We start from the raw sequence: 21531 nt of genomic DNA on the forward strand, positions 1-21531 counted from the left end.
CCACTGAATCACCTGCAGCAGCCCTCAGGGAAGTCATTAAAGGGGACGGGGAGAGGGGGGCAACCGGAATGGGGCATCGGTGGGGATCGGGAAAGGGGCATCGGTGGGGATCAAGAGAGGAGCATCGGTAGGGTTCTGGAGACATGCATTAATGGCCAAGATTGGGAGGGAGGGTGGTGGCGCTGATTGAGGAGTCTGGCAGTGGTGATCGGATATGGGGGGCTGAGGTCATGACGGGGGGAAAGTTGTGGCAGGCAGCAGCTTGTATGGCACTCCTGCTCCTCCTAGCTCCACATTCAGGTAAGTATATTTTAAAATCTTACCTTTTCGGTGGCGGCCTGCAGGACTGTCCGTAAGGCAGCATGTTGACCACTTTTCCAGAACACAGCTGACGCTGGCACTGGCTGCCACAGCACAACCCGATGTTGTAAAGCGGGCTTCAAACAGGCATAAGGCCACTTATTTGCGTATGCAAAGGACCTAATGCCTGTATGTCTTAATGTGCAGGAGAACATAGCTAGGCTAGCAGAATGGGCAGATAGGTAGCAAGTACAGTTTAGAAAAATATGAAGTCATATATTTTGAAAGTAAGAATAGTGAAATAAATACACCTTAAATTGTAAAATGTTCAATGGAATAGAGGAGTAGAGTGACCTTGGTGTGTGGAGACACAGGTTTGTCACAGACTTCAGGAGGATATAGATAAATTAATAGATTGGGCAGAATTAATTCAGATGAAATTAAATGTGGAGAAATGCAAGGTATAACATTTTGGGAGGATGAAGAAGGAGAAGACATACAGTGGTGAAGCAGAGAAACTTAGGGGTTAGATACACAAACTTTTAAAAATGGGAGAATAAATTTTATAAATAGGGGTATGGAACACAAAGGCAATGGCAAATCTGTACAAATTATTGGTTAGGTTAGGTCGCAGTTAGAATATTGTGTCCAATTTGGACATCTTACTTTAAGAAAAACGCCAAGATCATGAGAAGGTGTAGAACAGATTTATTAAGATTATACCAGAGATGAGAGATTTTAGTTATAAGGAGAGACTAGAGAAACTGGGGCTTTTTTCATTCGAACAAGGAATGTACAAAATCAACAGGCAAGAAAAGACCAGCAGTGGTTCAAGGAGAAGGCCCATCACCACCTTCTCAGGGAAATTAGGGATGGTAGCAAATGCATCTCAAGAACAGATATTTAAAAAAATTCCATCCTAACTTGAATAATGGCACAGCTGTTTCACAAGTTGCTCCCTGTTTTGTTTATATGAACAATCTATGGGCCGTAATGTGTTGTAGCAGGGCATCTAATGATGTCTGTCATTAGTTAGACATGCCCTTGCATGTTTAGGTTTTAAAATTTTTTGCATGGCAAGTTGCTGAAAGTGCGAGCTGATAACGGTGCAGCGAGGGAAACAGGGCCTCTGGGACCTGAGTGAACAGGGCAAGCAACTGTGTATCTCCTTAACCCATCAGATTGAAGGATTGTGAAATAAACAGCACAAGGAATGAGAAGGAAATGTAAATTAGAGTGGTGAATTCAATTTCAAATCAGGTACAGAAAGAGAAAAAAAGAAAGGGAAAGAAAGATTGGATTAAGCGACACAGGAAAAATATTACATTTTAAAAATCTCCAACAATTAATACCTGAAGGAATGAGACTCCACACTTGTAATAGTTAATTTTCAGAGCCAGAGAGGTTGATTGGCAGTAATTAAGACTTATCACATGGTTAAAAGGATACTTAGACTGGAAATGAAAAGACTTAACTTTCTGTGGCGAGTTTAGTTTGTATCTACGACGCAAATACAGCAACGACATGCCAGTCAATGGTGAGACAGACAATTGAGATGCCATTTTCGCAAAGCTAACGGCAGAGCGGCGCAACTCAGACAGCAACTTTTGGAAATTCGTGTTTAACCGTGCATCTGCTGCTCGCCTGAAGTTGCTGTACCATTTGTGCATAAATAACGGTGAGTGCCATTAGCCTCTCCATTATTTTGACAGCAAATTCTGGACCATTGTGTTTTTCTCAGTAGACAGAAATTTATGCTGGAACACTTTGGAATAGATTAAAAAATATAAAGTTTCCATTTTGAAATTTGATGTTGTTTAAAGTTCCATTTATAACAAATGTAACATGCCATAAACAACCATTTGAACATAGTAACCTAAGTTATTTTTTTCAGGAAAATAACCTCAGAAAAAGTTATGTTCATGCTTTATCTTATTTTTGATGTTATATACACAAATAAATTTGAGTTACTTTCACTGTCCTAAAAATGGTTTCCTTTTGGGACTTTGTTCTCGATATTTTTCTATTGGAGGGTTAGGGCTCACAAATATGTCCTGGCATGTTCTGTGAACAGCCAGTCTTGATGGCTATCATAAAAATTTCTCAGCCGTTATATGTATAGGTGTATGCTGGGAGTTATAGTTTGTCATCTTGAGTCTTTTTAGCTGAGTTATTTGAATAGTCTTAGTACCAACCATCATGAACTTGAGACTCATGCTTTTCACACAGACATAGCCCTCTGGTGGAAAAGATTTTAAGATTTTAAATGCAGAAAATCTTACTGTATAGGTAAGTTTAATAAGTTTGTAATTTTTAAAATGTTTTTATTACATTACAAACTTTATTTCTAATAGTACATGTTCATCTTAGTGGTGGAGGCCAAAACGATTTTCAAAAAATTTGGCTTCTCCTTTTTTTTAATTGGTATATTTTGCTGACTGTCCCTATCCTGTTTGAGCCCATCTCACAGTATCAACTGGCCCTTACCAAAGTCATAAACGATACCCTCCGTGACTGTGATCATGGTACATTATCCTCCTGGACCTCTCTACAGCTTTCAGTACGGTTGATCAGGCCATCCTCCTCCAGTTTCTCTCCTCTTTTGTTCAGTTCCTTGGAACTGCTCTCGCTTGGTTCCACTCCTGCCTATGCGAACATAGCCAAAGCATCTTCAGCAACAGCTTCTCTAACAAGCCCTGCACCATCACCTCCAAAGTCCCCTAAGGCGCTGTTCCTGGTCCTCTCCTCTTCCCCTTGGTGACACCATTCATACACATGGGATCAGCTTTCACATGAATGCCAATGCTATCCAACTCTACCTCTCCACCACCTTGCTCTGTGCTGTCAGACTGCTCGTCTGACATATAGTCTTGGCTGAGACTTAACTTCTTTCAGCTTAGCATTGGGAAGACTGAAGCCATCATCTTTGGCCCTGCCACAGACTCTGCTCTCTTGACACTAATATCTTTCACCTCTCTGGTCACTATCTCAAGCTGAACTGAATTGTTTGCAAACTCAAGAATCCTGTTTGATCCTCAGCTCAGCTTCATACTCCATATCTTCTGCTTCAAAAAGACCACATACTTCCACTTCTGCAACATTTCCCACCTCAACCCCTACCTCAGCCCCCCAAACTGCTGATCTTATACATGCTTTTGTCACCTCCCCACTCAACTGCTCCAGCACTCTCCATGTGGACATCCAACCACCATCCTCCATAAACTCCAGCTTATACAAAACTCTCCCACACATATTCTGTCCCACATTAAGTCCCACTCATTCATCAATCCTGACTTTACTGGCCTACTTTGGCTCTGCATTCCCCAATGCCACAAATTTAAAATCCTCATTTTTATCTTTAAATCCATCCATGGACTCACCTTTCCCTACTCTGCAACCTCCTCCAGTCCTATATCTCCCTGACACTGTTCCCCTGACTCCAGCCTCTTGAACATCGCCTCTTCCTTTATCTCACCATCGTTGGTAACAGAGCCTTCAACCACCTGTATCCTATCCTCTGAAATTCTCTTCCTAAATCCCTCTATTAGTCTCTCCTCCTTTTAAAATCTCCTCAACACCCATCCCTGTGACCATAGGTCACCCCTCATAATTTCTCCTTCCTTCACCTGGTGTCTGTTTTCCATACACCTATTTATAAAGTACTTTGGGGCATTTTTTACATTAATGAAAATATTTAAATACAGATTGTGTTGTTGCTTAAGCTTCATTTGTTCTTTTCATGCATACTTGGTGGTTTCTCACCGGTAGTAGTTTCTCACTTTTGACTCTTCAGTTGTGACTTGTTGCTCTTTTATGAATCTATCATTTTAACCAATCATATCCAAATGTGACACAGAAACTTGCATGTAAACAATTCACTCCTTTTTTTTCTTACTTCGAGGAACATCCAAGAATTTACAGGCAGTTGTCAATCTACAGAAATTTGACCTTGTGGCCTTAAAGGGACATGCCACCTTACACACAGCTCCACCTGAGCAGAAGAATGATACATTGTACATTACATGGTATAATGCTCCTGTCCTTGTAAAACAATGCATCCTTTTGACTTTCTGTGAGCAGTATCACTGGAGATCCACTACTAATACAAAAAAATTAAATATTATGTCATTTGAATTCAGAGTATAATCTATAGTAAAATAAAGATTCCCTGCTTTTGGCCATTTGTCCCTGATTTTTAGTCCCTCTCCCCCCAACCACTATTTTCACGTTTGCAATTTAAAAGATGTGGCAGATTATCGATGGTGCTTTAGATTTGTACATCCAGTCAGATAAAGATGCAGCCAAAAATTTAGCTACTTGACAACATTTCTCAAGTCAAACTGTATGTCCTCACTTTTGGAGTGGCATGATCCAGAGTTGCTAGGCTGAGCGATATTGATAATGTGGAATATATGTATGTTCAAATCTTAAATCGCAATATATTTGTCCTGTGTTAACATCCATCTAGAAAATTAGAGATAGGGCCACCTCTATAATAGGGTTACACTTTAAAGAATAAGATTTAATACAACACAATGGCCCAGAAATTGCTGGAAAATTAATGGCAAGTTCACGGCGCCCACCATTATTAGTGCGTAAAAAAAGCAGCAATTATTGGGAAGGAAGAGATACGCCATAAGTTGTGAATTGCCACAAATTGCTGGATGCTTTGCACCACCATTAGCCTCGCAAAAATGGAAGCTCGCTGTCAACCTCCCTATGAGTGTCAAGAAATTGTTGGATTTGGGCTAAAAGTACAAATTAAATTCACTGCAGACATTTGGGGCTGACATTTCATGTCATAAGGACACTGGTAATTACTTGATTTATGATCCTGACATGAAACCCAACTTTGGAGGCCCAGAAAGGAAACAGATGAAACTGTGAAGTTTCATTTCCACAGGCAGTAAATTGTTCCTAGAGGTTTCTTAAATTTTATTTTTAAAAAAATTTTCCCAACTTTTTCTTTCTGTCTCTTTTTTTAAATCTCTTTTAATCGAATCTTTCTTTCCCTCCCTTTATTTCTCTTTCTGTATCTTATGTGTCTCTAATTCACCCTATTTCCTTCTCAGTCTTTGGCCCTGTTCCTTTCTCTATCCTTAATTTAATTGGTTAAGAAGATAAACCATTGGACCCAACCTTCACGAGGTCCTAAATGCCCCGTTGACCTCATTATGTCGTTATCAATTCACATTTCCAGCAATTTGGGCTCGAAAATAATACAATCTGAAGGGTGAGGTAAAAAAATCTAATTCACAGCACCAGATGCATTGCTCCAGCTCTGGACCAAGATATATAACTGTACCATGTTGCTTATATACAACAACTTACCATGTTGCTTATATATAACTGTACCATGGTGGTTTAAATATAACAAATGTACCATGTTAGTTATGATTACTGTACAACACTGCTGAGCAAATTCAACCGTCACAGCTTTCAACAAGGCACTTACAGGATTGACTTTCTCTCAGCATCTTGCCATCCTGCCAAGTGCTTACAAATTCATACATGCAAACCTCCCACTTTCTTCAGGAGTCCCACGAATTTAGAGCATTGATGCATCTCGCGGTTGTAAATATTCTAATATAACGAGCAGCCGTGAAGGGTCCCCAGCTAGCTACAAGGTTGAATGACTGCAGGGCATACAAATGAATTTCAAAGTATTTGCAAAGAGATACTACACATAATATTCCTTTGTACTTCAACATCTGCATGACGCGCCGATAAAGCGCGGGTTGCGACTTCTGCAGAAGCCAATAAAGAGGAGAATGCTGAGATGAACGTGCAGATCATTAAGAGATCATCTCTTTCTTTCTTGTTTAAAAAAATCCTTTTCCTATGTGGGCGGCAGTGTAGGAGTGTGTGTGGGAAAATGACCCATGATAGGCGCCACCTCCACATCCATAGTCGAGAGTCCAGTTCCCTTTGAGTTGCTGCTAACTTGTACAAACCGAGAAAGAAAACAGTTGGAAACCCTGTCAGGACATTTAGGTGGAGCACGATCCGGATTCCTTGAATTCAGAGGTAAACTGCCTCTCTGTTGAATGTACAGTTACTGGATTGGGGTAGTGGAGTCTGAGTGGAGAGCAATTCACAATCTCTCCGTTTAAAAAGGCTGAACTGGGTATGTTATTCCTCCGGCTGTGCCCAGTGTTCTCTCTAGTGTACCACACAGCTCTCTCAAACAGGCAGGCGTTGGCGTTGGATTCTGTGGCATTTGTGGGCAGATGTATAACGTCAAAGGAAGCGGGACAGGCTGCTAAGAGATTTTGTTTTCTTTTGAAAGTCAGGGTTAAAATACTTGGCCTCAAATCAGAACGTGAAAGATAAACTAATGGCAAACATTCCAGATACTGAACACATTGGGTGGTGTTTTTGCTATCTTCAATCCTTACATTTAGAAGAAAACCTGTTTTTTTAATAATCCCGAGAAACTAAGAGTCATTTAAACGATTGTGTAATGCTTCATTTCTCAAATTGATCTGATTATTAATGTTTATAGCGCTAGGTATATAACACGCATCAAAGCCAAACAGTGGAATGGCAGCAACTGAGATTTGCTATCCTGGTTCTTTTATCCCAGTGCCGTCATAATTGTGGAAATGTTCAGGTTGGACAATTTTATTGTACCTTGTACTGTAGAGAGCTGACATGCTGCGTCTCCAGATTGCAGAAGGGCTTTGCCCTTCAGGCGTTATGTTTCGGTCCACGGAGGCACTGTTAATAAACTACACAACTGCCTCAATAAATATGTTAAAGTATTATCGTATATTTACTTTTCAGTCGATTCTATAGCAGAGTATTTTTTTTTAAAAAAACAGCTTTCCGAAGATGTCAAGACCTTTTCGGTTATGTACAAACGTTTTCAGCTATTAAGTAAAGGTGATCTGACAGGGTCGAATAATAATCCATTGGGATTCGGTAGGTGATAAAGCTGACCCGGTGCGCCTACAGACAAGCTTTATCATCACTTAATAACAACTGCAAGTTCAATTGAAATAACTGATATGTACCTTCGAAAGAATACATCCCCACATACCTTTGTATTAAAAAATATTGGATCGAACCTGTATGAAGATTCCAAATTAAGAGCAGTGCTAGAGAATATATAGTGTGCCTATTTCTTGTTACGTGGTTTTTAAATCGTTTACTACATACTATCAAATTCTAAAAAAATGACTAGATTATTGTACATATATATTGTACAAATAACATCAAAATGACAGTGAATTAATCAGAGCTGAACACTGTTTAAAAAGACTTTATTGTTAATAGGAAGGGGTTTTTACAACTTTTCTGATGTCCATCAGCAACAGTGTGAAGTATTGACCAGGATTTGTTTTTTTAAATTCTAACTTAACATGAGTTCCCAGGACTTCACTTCAGCGGGCTGGGCGTTACATTGAAACAGTGGTAATGTATCGCAGAGTATTGAGTACAGAAGGCACTGCGTATAGGAAAAAACAGCATGAACAACATACTTTCACTTGATAGCTCGTTTCCTAGAGTATTGGTTTCCCTCTCCTTGCACTGTCTCGGTGAAATTTAAAATATAAAAGGCTAATACTTTATTAGCAAAATACTATTATAATGGTGGATTTTGAGAGATTGGTCATTAAAAAAAACTGATGATATTTAAAACTGCTCGAGGGTGATTACATTCAGCATTTGGTATATTGTAGATATAGTAGAGTATTCACCACGCCCGGTTTAATCTGAACAATAAATCATCGATCATCTCGAGAGTTCAGCAATAGGACCCTTACACTCGTTAGGTCCATTCATTAGATCTATTTGCTACATGTCAATCTGAGTGACAAAGGTGCTCCTTTAAGAAAAGTAAACTGTGCACTTCTTTAAACTAAGTGCAATATTTTCATTAGCTACACACTCTGCATAAATACATTCACTGCTAAAGAAACAACTTATTCTGAATGAGAAATTAGCAAGAGACCCAAACTAAAGTTTGACCTCGACCTGAAATCCTTCTGACATTGCATTCTTTCTTTATAGCTGGTCCCTTTTTGTTGTAGGAAATGATTGGATTAGAACACCTGTAACCTTGAAAACTTCAGGCGCAGAGTTGTGAAACCATCGAATTGTGGAGGTGGCGCCCCTCTTTCCTCATCAAACAAACGCAAGAAAATTCAGAGGCGGATCGTGCCCTCTCACTACACCCTCCCACCCCCGCAGCTTCCTGCACCTGTCTAAGGGAACTGGTTCTGAACAGATTACTATTGCAGTATTGCACCACATGTGTTTAGCAACATTTACTGCGACCCAGCAACGCAGACAAACCAGAGGCACTGCTGCTATCTATTAGACAGGCATGGTTTTCACATGGAATACGTGCAGCAGCTAGGACACAAATCCCGGCATGAAAGAGTTTCTGTGACGGTATAACTAGTTCGTCCGTCCCTCTACTCCAATCTGTCACGATTGATTGCTTTTACTTCAACTGCTGAGCCTCGCTTTTGAAAACAGGTAAGAGATTGAGAATTGATTATTAAACTTCAGATGTTTTGAATCTTGATACTTTGGGGAAGGGAGAAAAGCTTATTTTCACAGTAATATTCCAATGATTACTACATTTGAACCTTTCAGTAGTTCTGGTTTAAAGACCCAGGTGAGGTTGTCAGTTATTGGATTTGCAGTTTTCCGGAAGAGAATTCTATACAATGCGAAAATCCAAAGTTATTTTTCAGAAGCAATTAAAATTACTTCTCGTCTTTAATCCCCGTTACCTATTTTCCAGATCTGTACAAAACTGGGACTATCTAGATTTTATATCCTGCTTGACACGTGTTAAAAGGCATTAAACAATAGGAATGTAGTAGCACCATGTTTTGTCTATAGCAATGGTCGACTTTTCAAAGCAGTTTCCAAAACAGAAAAGGCAAATATATGTGGCAAATTGTTTAGATTTAGAGGGGTTATGAAAAAGGACAAGGAAAAATCAAATGTGAAAATATTCAACTAGAGGAGGGCTAATTTCAGTGAGTTGAAAGGGGATCTGGCTCAGGTGGATTGGAATCAAAGATTGGCAGGTGAAACAGTAAATGAGCAATGAGAGGCCTTCAAAGAGGAGATAGTTCAGGTACAGACTAGACACATTTCCAGGGGGGAGGGAAGGGCATCCAAAGCTAGAGCTCCCTGGGTGAATAAAGATACAGAGATTAAAATGAAACAGAAAAAGGAGGCTTATGATAAATGTCAGCTTCTTAATTCAGTAGAGAACCAAGCTGAATACAAAAAGTACAGGGGACAACTGAAAAAGGAAATAAGAGGGGCAGAGAGAGTGTAGGAGAATAGATTAGCAGCTAATATAAAGAGGAACCCAAAAGTCTTTTATAAACATAAGTAGTAAAAGGGTAGTCAAAGGAAGGGTTAGGGACCAAAAAGTAGATGATCTTGTGGAGGCAGAGGGCATAGCTGAGGTACTGAATGAGTCTTCACTAAAGAAGATGATGCTGCCACTGTCACAGTAAAGGAGGAAGTAGTAGAAAAATTGGATAGGATAAAAATAAAGAGGAGGAACTAAAAAGGTTGGCAATGCTCAAAGTAGAAAAGTCACACGGTCTGGATGGGATGCATCCTAGGTTACTGAGGGAAGTAAGGGTAGAAATTGTGGAGGCTCTGGCCACAATCTTCCAATCCTCCTTAGATATGGGAGCAGTGCCAGAGAACTGGAGGATTGCAAGTGTCACATCCCAGTTCAAAAAAGGGGAGAGGGATTAACCCAGCAATTACAGGCCAGTCAGCCTAACATCGGTGGTGGGGAAACTTTTAGAGACAATAATCTGGGACAAAATTAATTGGCACTTGGAAAAATATGGATTAATAAATGAAAGCCAGCATAGATTTGTTAAAGGCAAATCATGTTTGACTAATTTGATTGAGTTATTTGATGAAGTAACGGAGAGGGTTGATGAGGGTCGTGCGGTTGATGTTGTGTATATGGACTTTCAAAAGGTGTTTGATAAAGTATCACATAATAGACTTGTTAGCAAAATTGAAGCCCATGGAATTAAAGGGGAAGTGGCTGCATGAATACAAAATTGGCTAAGTGACAGAAAGCAGAGAGTAGTGGTGAATGGTTGTTTTTTCAGACTGGAGAGAAGTGTACAGTAGTGTCCCCCGGGGTCATTGTTGGGACCACTGCTCTTTTTGACATATATTAATGACTTGGACTTGGGTATACAGGGCATAATTTCAAAGTTTGCAGATGACACGAAACTCGGAAATGTAGTAAACAATGTGAAGGATAGGAACAGACTTCAGGAGGACAGAGACACACTGGTGAAATGGGCAGACACATGGCAGATGAAATTTAACGCAGAGTCGTGTGAAGTGAATCATTTTGGAAGGAGGAGAGACAATATAAAACAAATGGTACAATTTTAAAGGGGATGCAGGAACACAGAGACCTTGGAATGTGCGTACACAAATCTTTGAAGGTGGCAGGACAAGTTCAGAAGGCTGGTTAGACCCCAGCTGGATTAATGTGTCCAATTCTGGGCACTACACTTTAGGAGGGTGCAGAGGAAATTTACTAGAGTGGTACCAGGGATGAAAGACTCCAGTTACGTGGAGAGACTGGAGAAACTGGGTTTGTTCTTAGAGCATAGACGGTTAAGGGGAGATTTGATAGAGGTGTTCAAAATCATGAACGGTTTTTATAGAGTAAATAAAGAGAAACTGTTCCCAGTGGCAGAAGGGTCGGTAACTAGAGAACACAGATTTAAGGTAATTGGTTAAAGAATCCAGAGGCGACACGAGGAAAAAAAAATTAAGCAGCGAGTTATGATGATCTGGAATGCACTGCCTGAAAGGGTGGTGGAAGCAGATTCAATAATAACTTTCAAAAGGGAATTAGATAAAGACTTGAAGTGGAAATATTTGCAGGGCTATGGGAAAAGAGCATGGGAGTGGGACTAATTGGATAGCTCTTCTAAAGAGCCGTCACAGGCACGATAGGCCGAATGGCCGCCTTCTGTGCTGTATCATTCTATGATTGTGTTGTGTAACTGAACAGACCCTGCAGTGGAGGAGCCCAGATTAATGTGGTCATCTTTCTAGGGGCAATACTGTGGCATAGTGCATTAGAGCATAAACATGTGCTGCCACATTAATGGAGTTCTGGCTCCCTATGTTGCTCAGTCCTTGACCTTAGGTTCCTGCTGTGGCACGACACTAAGCAGGTTAACCACTTCCCATAATGAAAATGGAAACTTCTATGCGTCCTAATGGCTATGACCAGTATTAGCAGAGACCTGCGAGCAGGACAACCACTTGCACGCTCAGCTGCAGGTGATATGTAGCTTGGGAAGATCAGGTGGGACCAAGAAGAAACTGAAGGTCCATCCCGTAACCAAACAAATGAACTCTTCCAGAATGAAGCCTTTTAAAGCACCATGGCAGCAAAATTGCTCTGGTCACTATATTTTGTGAAATAATAAACAAGGCCTTTTTGCATGCATTTAGGATTTCTTTCCCTTCATCCCATATGGTAGATCACATCACAAGCCATCCCATAACATTTACTGTCACATACTACACTTACAAAAGTGCAGATTGAGCCATTTTACATCTATTTTGGGATCTACGGTGACTGTTTCTCTGACGAGAACTTCAAACTTTCCTCTAGGTAGGTAGAGATTTTGAGTTTGTTCTTAGAATGTCAATTTTTGTCTCTTAGTACTGAATCTTCTATAGTGTTATTCATGGTAAGTCAGATGATATGTTGTTTTATAAAATATATAAATGCAAGTTCTTTTTATAAAGGTCAGAGTATTATACATGATATATTTTATTCTGCTGTTAAGGTGTTTAAGTGGCCGGTCCCTTTAAGGCCACAAAGTGTAATAGCTGTAAATCTGAAATCAAGTAGATACTAAATACAGTTGGCAAGGGAAGTTTTTAGATTGAAAGTGCTTACAAATTTCTATAGAAATACATGGAAGCTACAGCACAGAAACAGGTCATTCGGCTCAACTGGTCTATGTCAGTGTTTATACTCTACACAAGCCTTCTCCCTCTCTGTCCCCATATCCCCCTATTCCTTTCTCCCTCATGTATGCATCAAGCCTCCCCTTAAATACATTAATATTTCTGCTTCAACTACTCCAGGTGGCAGTGAGTCCCACATTCTCACCACTCTCTGTATAAAGAAATTCCTCCTAAATTATTTATTGATCTGTTAGTGACTACCTTATATTTGTGCACCCCCCCCCCTTCCTGGACTCACCCACAAGTGGAAACAAGTCTCCTCTTAGTGTTCTCTTTTCCAGAGAAATGAGCCCCAATCTGCTTGATCTTTCCTGATAGTTGCCTCCTCTTAATTCTGGTAATACCCTTGTAAATCTTTTTTGCACTTTCTCTAGTGCTTCAATATACTTGTTGTAGTATGGAGACCAGAACTGCACACAGTATACCAAATGTGGCTTAACCAAAGTTCTTACATAAATTCAACATTACCTCCCTGCTTTTGTATTCTATTCCTCTGGAAATGAGCCCCAGTACTTTGTTTGCACTTTTTATGGCCTTATCAACATGTGTTGTTACTATGAGTAATTTATGTATCTGTATTCCCAGGTCTCTATGCTCCTCTTCTCCTCCATTTAGTTTCTTACCTTCCAAGGCATAAGTGGCCTCCTTATTCCTCCTACCAAAATGAAACACCTCACACTTCACTAGATTGAATTTCATTTGCCATTTATCCACCCACTCTGCAAGCCTTTTTATGTCTTCCTGTATTTTGGTGCAGTCCTCCACATAATTAGCTATAACCCCAATTTTGTATCATCTGCAAATTTCAACACTGCGAGACAACACTTCTCACTTTCTACCAGTCCAAGAAACTTCCCTTAACTCCTACCCTCTGTTTTCTGTTTGCTAGCCATCTTTTAATCCATTCTTCTATCTGGCCCCTGACTCCACAGGCCCTGACCTTTGTCACGAGTCTCTTATGTGGCACTTTATCAAAGACCTTAAGTCGCAAATAACCAGCATGAAATTATTGCCTTTCTTTCTCTTTTATATCCTATTGACACTTTGGGCTCGATTTTCGCACCCCCAAGCGGGTGTATTCGTGGCGGAGGGGCTGCAAAAATCGGGGATTTCCGGGGTGGGTCTGGAGCCCGGCTCCAACCTGCCCACTTCTGGGTTCTCCAGTGACGCGCTCACATGTGTGCAGCCCCCGCATGTGGGACTCCCGCCGGCAATTAAAGCCGGCGGGATGCCACTTTAAATAATTAACCAGGTACTTCAGGTCGTTTACAGACCTGATTGACCTGATATTTTAGGAGGGGTGGAATTTTCATATCAACTGGGACTGTTTCCCGTACTGGGGGAAACACTCCCAGTTGAAATGGACATGTTGCAGCCATCAGCCTGTGGTAGCTGCAAAGGTGCATTTGACAGGTGGCAGGGGAGACCCTCACTCATTGCAGGAGGCCGCTCTGTCACTTTGGACAAAGTTTGGCCTCCACCACCCTCCTCCTAACAATCAAATTCACCAACTTGCACACTTACCCCGGTGTCCAGACACATTTACCTACCTTGCGGACCCCCTCAGATGTACATCTTCCGAATGGGGGCCGCCGTAGCTGCAGTCATGACCTCCTCGGAGGACTAACAGCATCACCAGCCTCGCCGGCCACGCCGTCCACCTCGGACACGTGGAGCCCCACAACACAGTGCTGTGACACATCCACCTGCACAGTAGGAGGGAGGGCAAAGGCAGAGAGAGATGCGTCGCAGAAGGCACTACCCTCGCCACAGGGTCCACAGACCGAGGCTCAGCTTCCGAGACCTCTCAGAGCAGCAGTGCACACGGAGGCTCAGAGTCACTCGACATGAAGTCGTGGACATCTGCAGCCTCCTTCATGCCGAGCTGTTCCCGGCTGGCCCGAGCACCATCTTCTTACCTGTCGCTGTCAAAGTCACCAATGCCCTCAACAACTTCTCCTCCACAACCTTCCAAGGTGCCACCAGGGACATGGCTGACGTCTCTCAGTCGTCTGCACAAAAGAGCTCTGCAAATACACCTACACCCACTCTGCAGTGACACAATGGGTGTCATCAGTTGTGGGTCTTCATTGTGATCCTCAGGAAAGGGCATTATTGCACAAACCAGACAAGATTCGCAAGGACGTGGAAGTAGTGGTGACAATATAATATGTTATGTGAGTTGATCAGAAATTCAATAAAAGTAAAAACCATGACAAACCCTCAAACACCCTTGTGCATCCCCTTCATGCTGACGACACATTTGCCTTACGCTGCCTACTGCAATATGTGATGCAGCACAGGTAATGGCAGGTTGAGTGAGGCTGACCATGAAAGAGATGCATGAGAGGGTGAGAATGAGATCGAGCCATGAGATTGTATGAGGCTTGTGTTGAGTGGTAGTGATGGGATGAGTACTGGCGAGGTGAGTAAGTGCAAGTAAGATGAGGATGAGCTTTGAGTGGGTGTGAGGGGTGATGTGACAGAGTAGTGTTGGCAATGCAGAAGGAGATGTGGGGTGGGGGCGGTGATGTGGCAGACGGAGTGTAGGGGAATGAGTAAGTGTACTCACTTCGGCTGACCTACTTAGGTCATTGAAGCGCCTCCTGCACTGTATGCAGGTGCGCGATATGTTGGTGGTGCAGGTGACCTCCTCTGCCACCTCAAGCCAGGCCTTCTCGGTGGCAGAGGCAGGCCGCTTCCTCCCGCCCGCCGAGGGGAAGATTTCTGTCCTCCCCCCTCCTCCTCACCCCATCCAAAAAGACCTGGAGTGAGGCATCATTAAACCTGGGAGCAGCCTTCCCCCTGGGCTGCTCCATGCTGTAATTTTGCCTATGTCCTGCAGCATCAGTCAGTGGAGGACTGCCCCTTTAAAAATGGCTCCTCCAGCTGACAGCCTATGCTGCGCATGCGCAGTCCGCCCGCTGCGCAGCTTTCTAGCGCGAAACCTGGAAGCAAAGGTAAGTGGCTTCAATTAGCCTGCGATTGCGTGCAGAGCACCCCGATTTCACTGGGCGCGTTACTCGCGCGTCCAGTTGACCCCCCCCGCTGCGAACCCGCCGCCCTCCTAATATCGGGCCCTTTGAGTCGTGATGTCCAAAGTGCAATGGACTTCGAACCATAGATCTTTATTGCACAGAAGGCGGCCATTTGGCCCATCATGTTTGTGTCAGCTTTTTGCTAGATCAATCCAAAAGTAATCCCACTGTCCCACTCTCTGTCTTGCTTCAAATATTTCCTTAAATCAATGGTCTCTGTCTCAACAGCTCACTATGACAAAGCATTCTACGATCCAACAACCATCTGCGTAAAGAGCTTTCTCCTAACTGTTGCAAGGGTTTGAAAGTCGGGAGGGTTGCTCATCTCCCATGAAATAATTTTGAAAGTGCCTGTTAGAGATCTCTCAGGGACAATGAATTAAGTGTTTTTTGATTGGGTCTAGAAAATAAATAAATAAACCCTCACTCACTGCAGGTAGGTAGATATATAAATAATGCAGTTACTTAAAAAGATCTCTGCAAGTAATATGGGAGGGCAGCTCTTTAGCTTGTGGCTTTTTATAGTGAACACCATGGAATATTAAATTTTTATATTTTCTTATTTGCATCTTTACTGAATATCTCTGCAACTGTACTTAGTGTATTTAAGTAGAACCTATTAAAATATTTTTAAATTCAAAACTTTTGTTTAAAGTTCAGTTCAAATTTGAATAATGATAAAATCCTTCCACTAGTTGCTACCTGTTTTGTTCCACTTTTACAGTTCACAGGAACAATCATTGTTTTCAAATTCTCAGTATAAATAAAGAAAAGAAAGGTAGCTCAAGAACTGAGTGGTGTATTGGGTTCATCCCTGCCTTTCACCTCTGGGATCTAGGTTCAAATATAGCGCAGACTAATGGGATAAAAGTATCCTCTGACAGTAAAGGTCCTATGTAGAATCTGTTCAGTTGAGTTCCTAGTGGGCACAAGCCTATAGTACAAATTGGGGTAATCCTCTAGCTTCTGCTTGTTGTCTGTTTATGAGGTTTACATTTGTGTGTCAAATGAGTCAGTTCCTTTCATAAATGAATCTATTTGGGTTTATTAATATATCCAAGATCAGCCATGGTGGAAATTTCAATATCTAGACACTAATCATTCACCTTCATGATTATCTACCAGAATTTTAATGGGGCAAAGCCGTGTGTGTGGCATCACCTCATAACAAAGCCCACTAACAACAATCTCTTTCAGTCTGACATAAATTGACCTCACAGCCCAAAAAAATTAAATTCAAGTTATGTCATTTTTACTGTACTTCTCAATTTCATATCTAGAGTATTGATTATTCATACAGTTAAAACCAACATTTGGTGATATGTGTGGCAATGGGATAACAAGTTTAAACCAAATTTTGAGAACATGGATGCATCATCCTTCTGACAACTCTACAGACTTCTGGTCTGAACACTGTGCAACAAGTTCAGACATTAGTAGTCTTCCCAAGTTTTGTGGTGGATTCTCCCATTCATATTCAAGTTTTCCCTCTCATTTCTGAGCCATGTTTGATTTACCGTTTGTCTTTCTGATGCCTTTTTATATGTCTGACTGAAATGAATTGTGTAATATTTAGCTATTTACATCTTCCAAGTTTTTGAAATTGATTTGAAGGCTATCATGTGGTGTCACTTTGTGAAAATAGTCAGCATACCTGACATCTTGATCTTCACCTGTTGCTCTCTCCATATCTTTCTTTGGAATAAATCAAAAGCTCCCCCTGCCTAACTATGGCTATACTAGCAAAGAATCCCACCTGAAATGTTAACCTATTTTCTCTTTCAAATGCTGACTGACCTACTGTTTTAAAACAAAATAATAAGAAAATGACATTGCATGCTAAGAGTGTGCTATTGTCTTTTACATTGCTGTCACACTCTATTATACATACCATCTGGTTTATTTTTTCAATTTATTTTGAAACAAATTTTCTCTGCGACCTCATTAATGGGCACTCTATTCTATTAAACAACAGGGTACGGTATAGAGTTTATGTTATAGGACTAGTAATCCAGAGGCCTTGACTAATAATTCAGAGAATGTGAGTTCAAATCTCACCATGGCAGTTTAAGAATTTAAATTTAGTTTAAACAAATCTGGAAATAAAAGCTGGTTTTAGTAAAGGTGACCATGAAGCTGTCGGATTGTCATAAAAATCCAACTTGTTCACTAATGTCCTTTAGGGAAGAAAACCTTATTTTCTTACCTAGTCTGGCCTATATATGACTCCAGTCCCACATGAATGTGTTTGACTGTTAACTCCCCTCTGAAGTGGCCTAGCAAACCACTCAGTTGTATCAAACCGCTATTGCGGTTCAAGAAGGCCCACCACCACCTTCTCAGGGCAACTAGGGATGGGCAATAAATTCTGGCCTTGTCAGTGATGCCCACATCCCAAGAATTAATTAACAAAAAATATTACAATGATGTTGACTTTAAATTATATTGGGGAAGATTTCTCCTGTGCATTAGATGTAGCAAAATTATAAATGAATTTATAAAGAGCAAGCATACAGTTTCACTATAGTAGTGCATAAAAGATATCTCGTCACCCATTATTGTCACTGAGAAACGCCCTGCTGGTTCATTGCACAAAACTAACATCAGATAAATGAGGTGATTCACATCTTGGATGAGGAGCCAAGGAATTTAAAAATCATATGATATCCTTGACCAAGTTACCTCTTAAAATATTAAATTAATCCATGTTGTAACTATTAGTCATCTTTACTGTAGATTTCTAATCAAATACCCATTTAATGGCAGGTCATCTTTCTGACAGCTAACTTGCTTTAATTGTTATTATTTTGTATCACAGTAAACCTGGGACTAAAAAACAATTGAGAAAATGTCTCCATTTAATAAGTCTGCCTGTTGTATACAACCATCCTTTTGACTCTACTTTTATTGTCGAACCATTCTTCACTTTTGACCCACTATAATGATTTTCACCTTGTAATTAACCAATTTGATCATTGGTATTCAGTAGAAATAAGACAGGTCACAATGTTCTTTTTCATAAACTGTTAATTAAAATTAATAAAAGGAGAATTACAAAATGCTAACTTTTTATGGGGTGATTTCACATTCCTTCCCTTGAGCTGCAAATTCAAAGTTACAAAGTCAGGCATCAGCTAGAGACAGTGGGTGGGGTTGGGTGGAGTTGAGTTGGTATTTCCTTTTAAAGCCAAGATACTAAAGGAGCAATTTTCAGGTACTGACTAAAATATTTCTGAATAGTTTCTTTGGTATTCTCTGACAATGATTGCTGTATCATTATTGGTATGGTACTAAATAAACTGTAACTTACTAGCTTAATTCAGAGATTGCTGCTTGCACAAATCTTACCATTCACACAGGTAAGTAGGGTCAACATAATGCAATAGAATTACTGCCAATGAAAACAACCTCTATTAATACAATAGGACTTAATTATACCCATAGGCTTAAAGCAATTGAATGCAAACCAGATCAACTTACTGTATAATATATTAGGTTAGTTGGTTTGGTATTACTTATTTCAGTCAGATCACAGTTACATAGAAATGAAATGGTTTTCACAATATACTGTATCTTAGTTTGTTGTATCTCTTCTTTAAAACCATGTTCCCTAAACTAATATGTGGCATTCTATTTGTGCCATGCCTCTTTTTTTCATAAAATTATAAATTAGTCTTTACTTAAATTACTGTTGTGGATAGTTGGACTGAGAGTTAATATGTTAAGCCTGCCACTGGAGCTATGACAGGGGAAATATCAGTCACTTCACTTCTGCTTTTAGTGAAGTTAACTTGTGCTGTGTAGTTTGAAGCAATGCAGCTTGAGGGACTATATTTTTAATTGGAGGCTGGCTCCAATTTGACAATGTAGTTTGAAATATTGTTGGGTTTTTAGCCTCCAAAGCAAATTTTTCTACTTCATGCCATCACTTATCACTTGAGTTGCAAATTAAAGTACTAGAATTCATAAAATAGTTTAAGTACAGCGTCCTTTTGATGTATCAAACATTTATGTAAGTTGGAGCATGTGACATGGTTCAGTAGTTCTGAGGCTGATGAATTAAAGCAATGTATCAATAGGTATTAAACATGTTTTACTATTAGAAATAGTGCAAGCATTTGTTCAGAAAGTTTCCAAAAGTGAATTAAAAGGATTTTTGGACAGAGGCCTATCACCTTTATACAAAGTTAAATATAAATGCATTGGAATTATGCAAAGGTACAGCAGTCCATTGATTAATGACAAAAAAAGTTAACTCTAACACACAACTAGAATAAAAACTAATGTTGAAAGAAATTGTTTGGAGGAATTGGAAAGACACCAGCAGAGGTATGACATATTTGCTGGTGTGTTTTATCATGGAAGTAAATCTCAGGTCTGTGCTTTATCAAATGTTTATTTCATCATGTACTTTATCAAGAAAGATATTCATCAATCATTAATTGCTATGAAATATCCCACTAAGTTTTCAGTATTTCCATTTCATTAACAACTTGCTATACATACTTGTTTAATTGTACATTATATTAAAATGTTAAACGGTTTCAGCATTTATCTTCAGCACTCATACTAGAACATCTCCTAAATTGAAGTTTTCAGAAAAATATCAGAAGACCACAACTATACTTAGTGCATTTATGCTTCTTACAAAAATATAGCTATTAGATCCAAATGTTTCACTAGTCAAAAAAGTAAATATAAACCTTTCATACTTTATCACATTAACTCTAATGCATTAGGCATTTCCAATTTTATTTGAAGTAACTTGGAATTATTGAGACAACTACAACAACAGTACCTTCACATTGTCACCTTCTATAGTTTGATTTACTGAGTATTTTGTACCATAGTTCCCACGGCAGTTGACCAGGAAAGGAGGTGCTTGTGGGAACCAGAAGTAGATGGGAAGCAGGGAAAATCTTAGTGAAGTATGTCATCTTGACCAATCTCACACCGGAAAGTTTGTATAATTTCTTCAGGATAGGCCTAGGCTCTATGTTATACTGTAATTGTTATTTAATGGTAAGAGAATTGCAAACATGGGGAAAACGAACACGTCAGCAGCATGTTTTTGCTTATCATTTTTAGTCAGAAAAGTAAAAAGAACCAATCAATAGTTCTTTTTACTCCTGATAAGAAATATTAAAGTCTAAGTTAATATGTGGTGAGATTTAACTGTGATGCATTATGCAAATATTGATGAAACTCAAAAGTTTAGCTTTAAATCATGATCCTAAGCTTTTTAGGAGTGGCCAAATGTGTTAAATTGCCCAACCCAAAAGTAGAAAGGATTATTGTGCACACATGTTTACTTCTGTAACCCTCATTAATAGCTTGCCACTTCACTTTGCAATTAACATCAATATTTCTGTAATATTACACATTACATTATTTATATGTGCAGTATTAGAATAATGGGTGGCTAGGAGGGAGTTAAAATTTGTGATGGCATTGGGTGAGTCATGTTCCACCATGACCAAGTAGTCACTAAAATACTATATACCTGTTAATCATTTTGCTATGCTCTTCATGCATTTGTTTTTTGAAGAATATTTAATTAGGATACATACTTGCATTGCATACTTAATCTGAAGTGTAGTTCTGCATGCAACACAGGTTTCAAGTTCAAATCAAATTATAACTGAATTACTTTAATGCATGAACAATATGTATTTAATTCAATCAAAAACATTTTGTAGATATAATAATTTGGTTAACTCATACAAACATAATTCAAAGCAAAATGCAACCTACACTATTAACACTGTTATTTAATTTGATTTACTGAGGTCATACTCCAGTGGCTGATGTGTAAAATCATGAGATCCTATCAGCATGCTGACTAAATATACCCCATCTTGGCACATGCAAAGCAGTAATTCTACAACAAAAACAATAAATCTATTCGTCAAATCAATAGAGGCAAAAAGGGATGCTATAGTGGTATATGGCCATTTTCTGAAACTAACATTGTCCTTTACCTCTGGTGATTGGGTCTGAACCCAGCTCCTCAACAGCTCACTGAAAGTCTGTGATAGTTGTTGGAATCTGACCAAATTATGTCTTCAAAGCAACCATTTGTGTCAGTATTGCAATATCCCTACTGCTTCTGCAGTGTGGGACAAACTACATTCCAATTATTGGGGAGCAAGGAAATGAGCAACGTGCTGAATCTCTTTTC

General features: G+C 39.8%; 1 protein-coding gene across 3 annotated transcripts in view; it reads left to right on the forward strand.

The window, feature by feature from the left end:
* Positions 1-6225: 6225 nt before the first annotated feature.
* The window catches only part of nab1b (NGFI-A binding protein 1b (EGR1 binding protein 1)), a 55753-nt gene continuing 40447 nt past the window's right edge, over positions 6226-21531 (forward strand). The window contains exons 1-2 of one of the 3 annotated variants that reach the window (XM_067987743.1): positions 6226-6327; positions 8337-8787. The gene's annotated coding sequence lies outside the window, so the exon portion shown is untranslated. Of the gene's footprint in view, positions 6328-8316; positions 8788-21531 lie in introns of all 3 variants that reach the window. The other 2 variants (XM_067987744.1, XM_067987745.1) reach the window with 2 other exon arrangements.

The sequence above is a fragment of the Heptranchias perlo genome, chromosome 7, assembly GCF_035084215.1.
Source record: "Heptranchias perlo isolate sHepPer1 chromosome 7, sHepPer1.hap1, whole genome shotgun sequence".
Lineage (NCBI taxonomy): Eukaryota > Metazoa > Chordata > Chondrichthyes > Hexanchiformes > Hexanchidae > Heptranchias > Heptranchias perlo.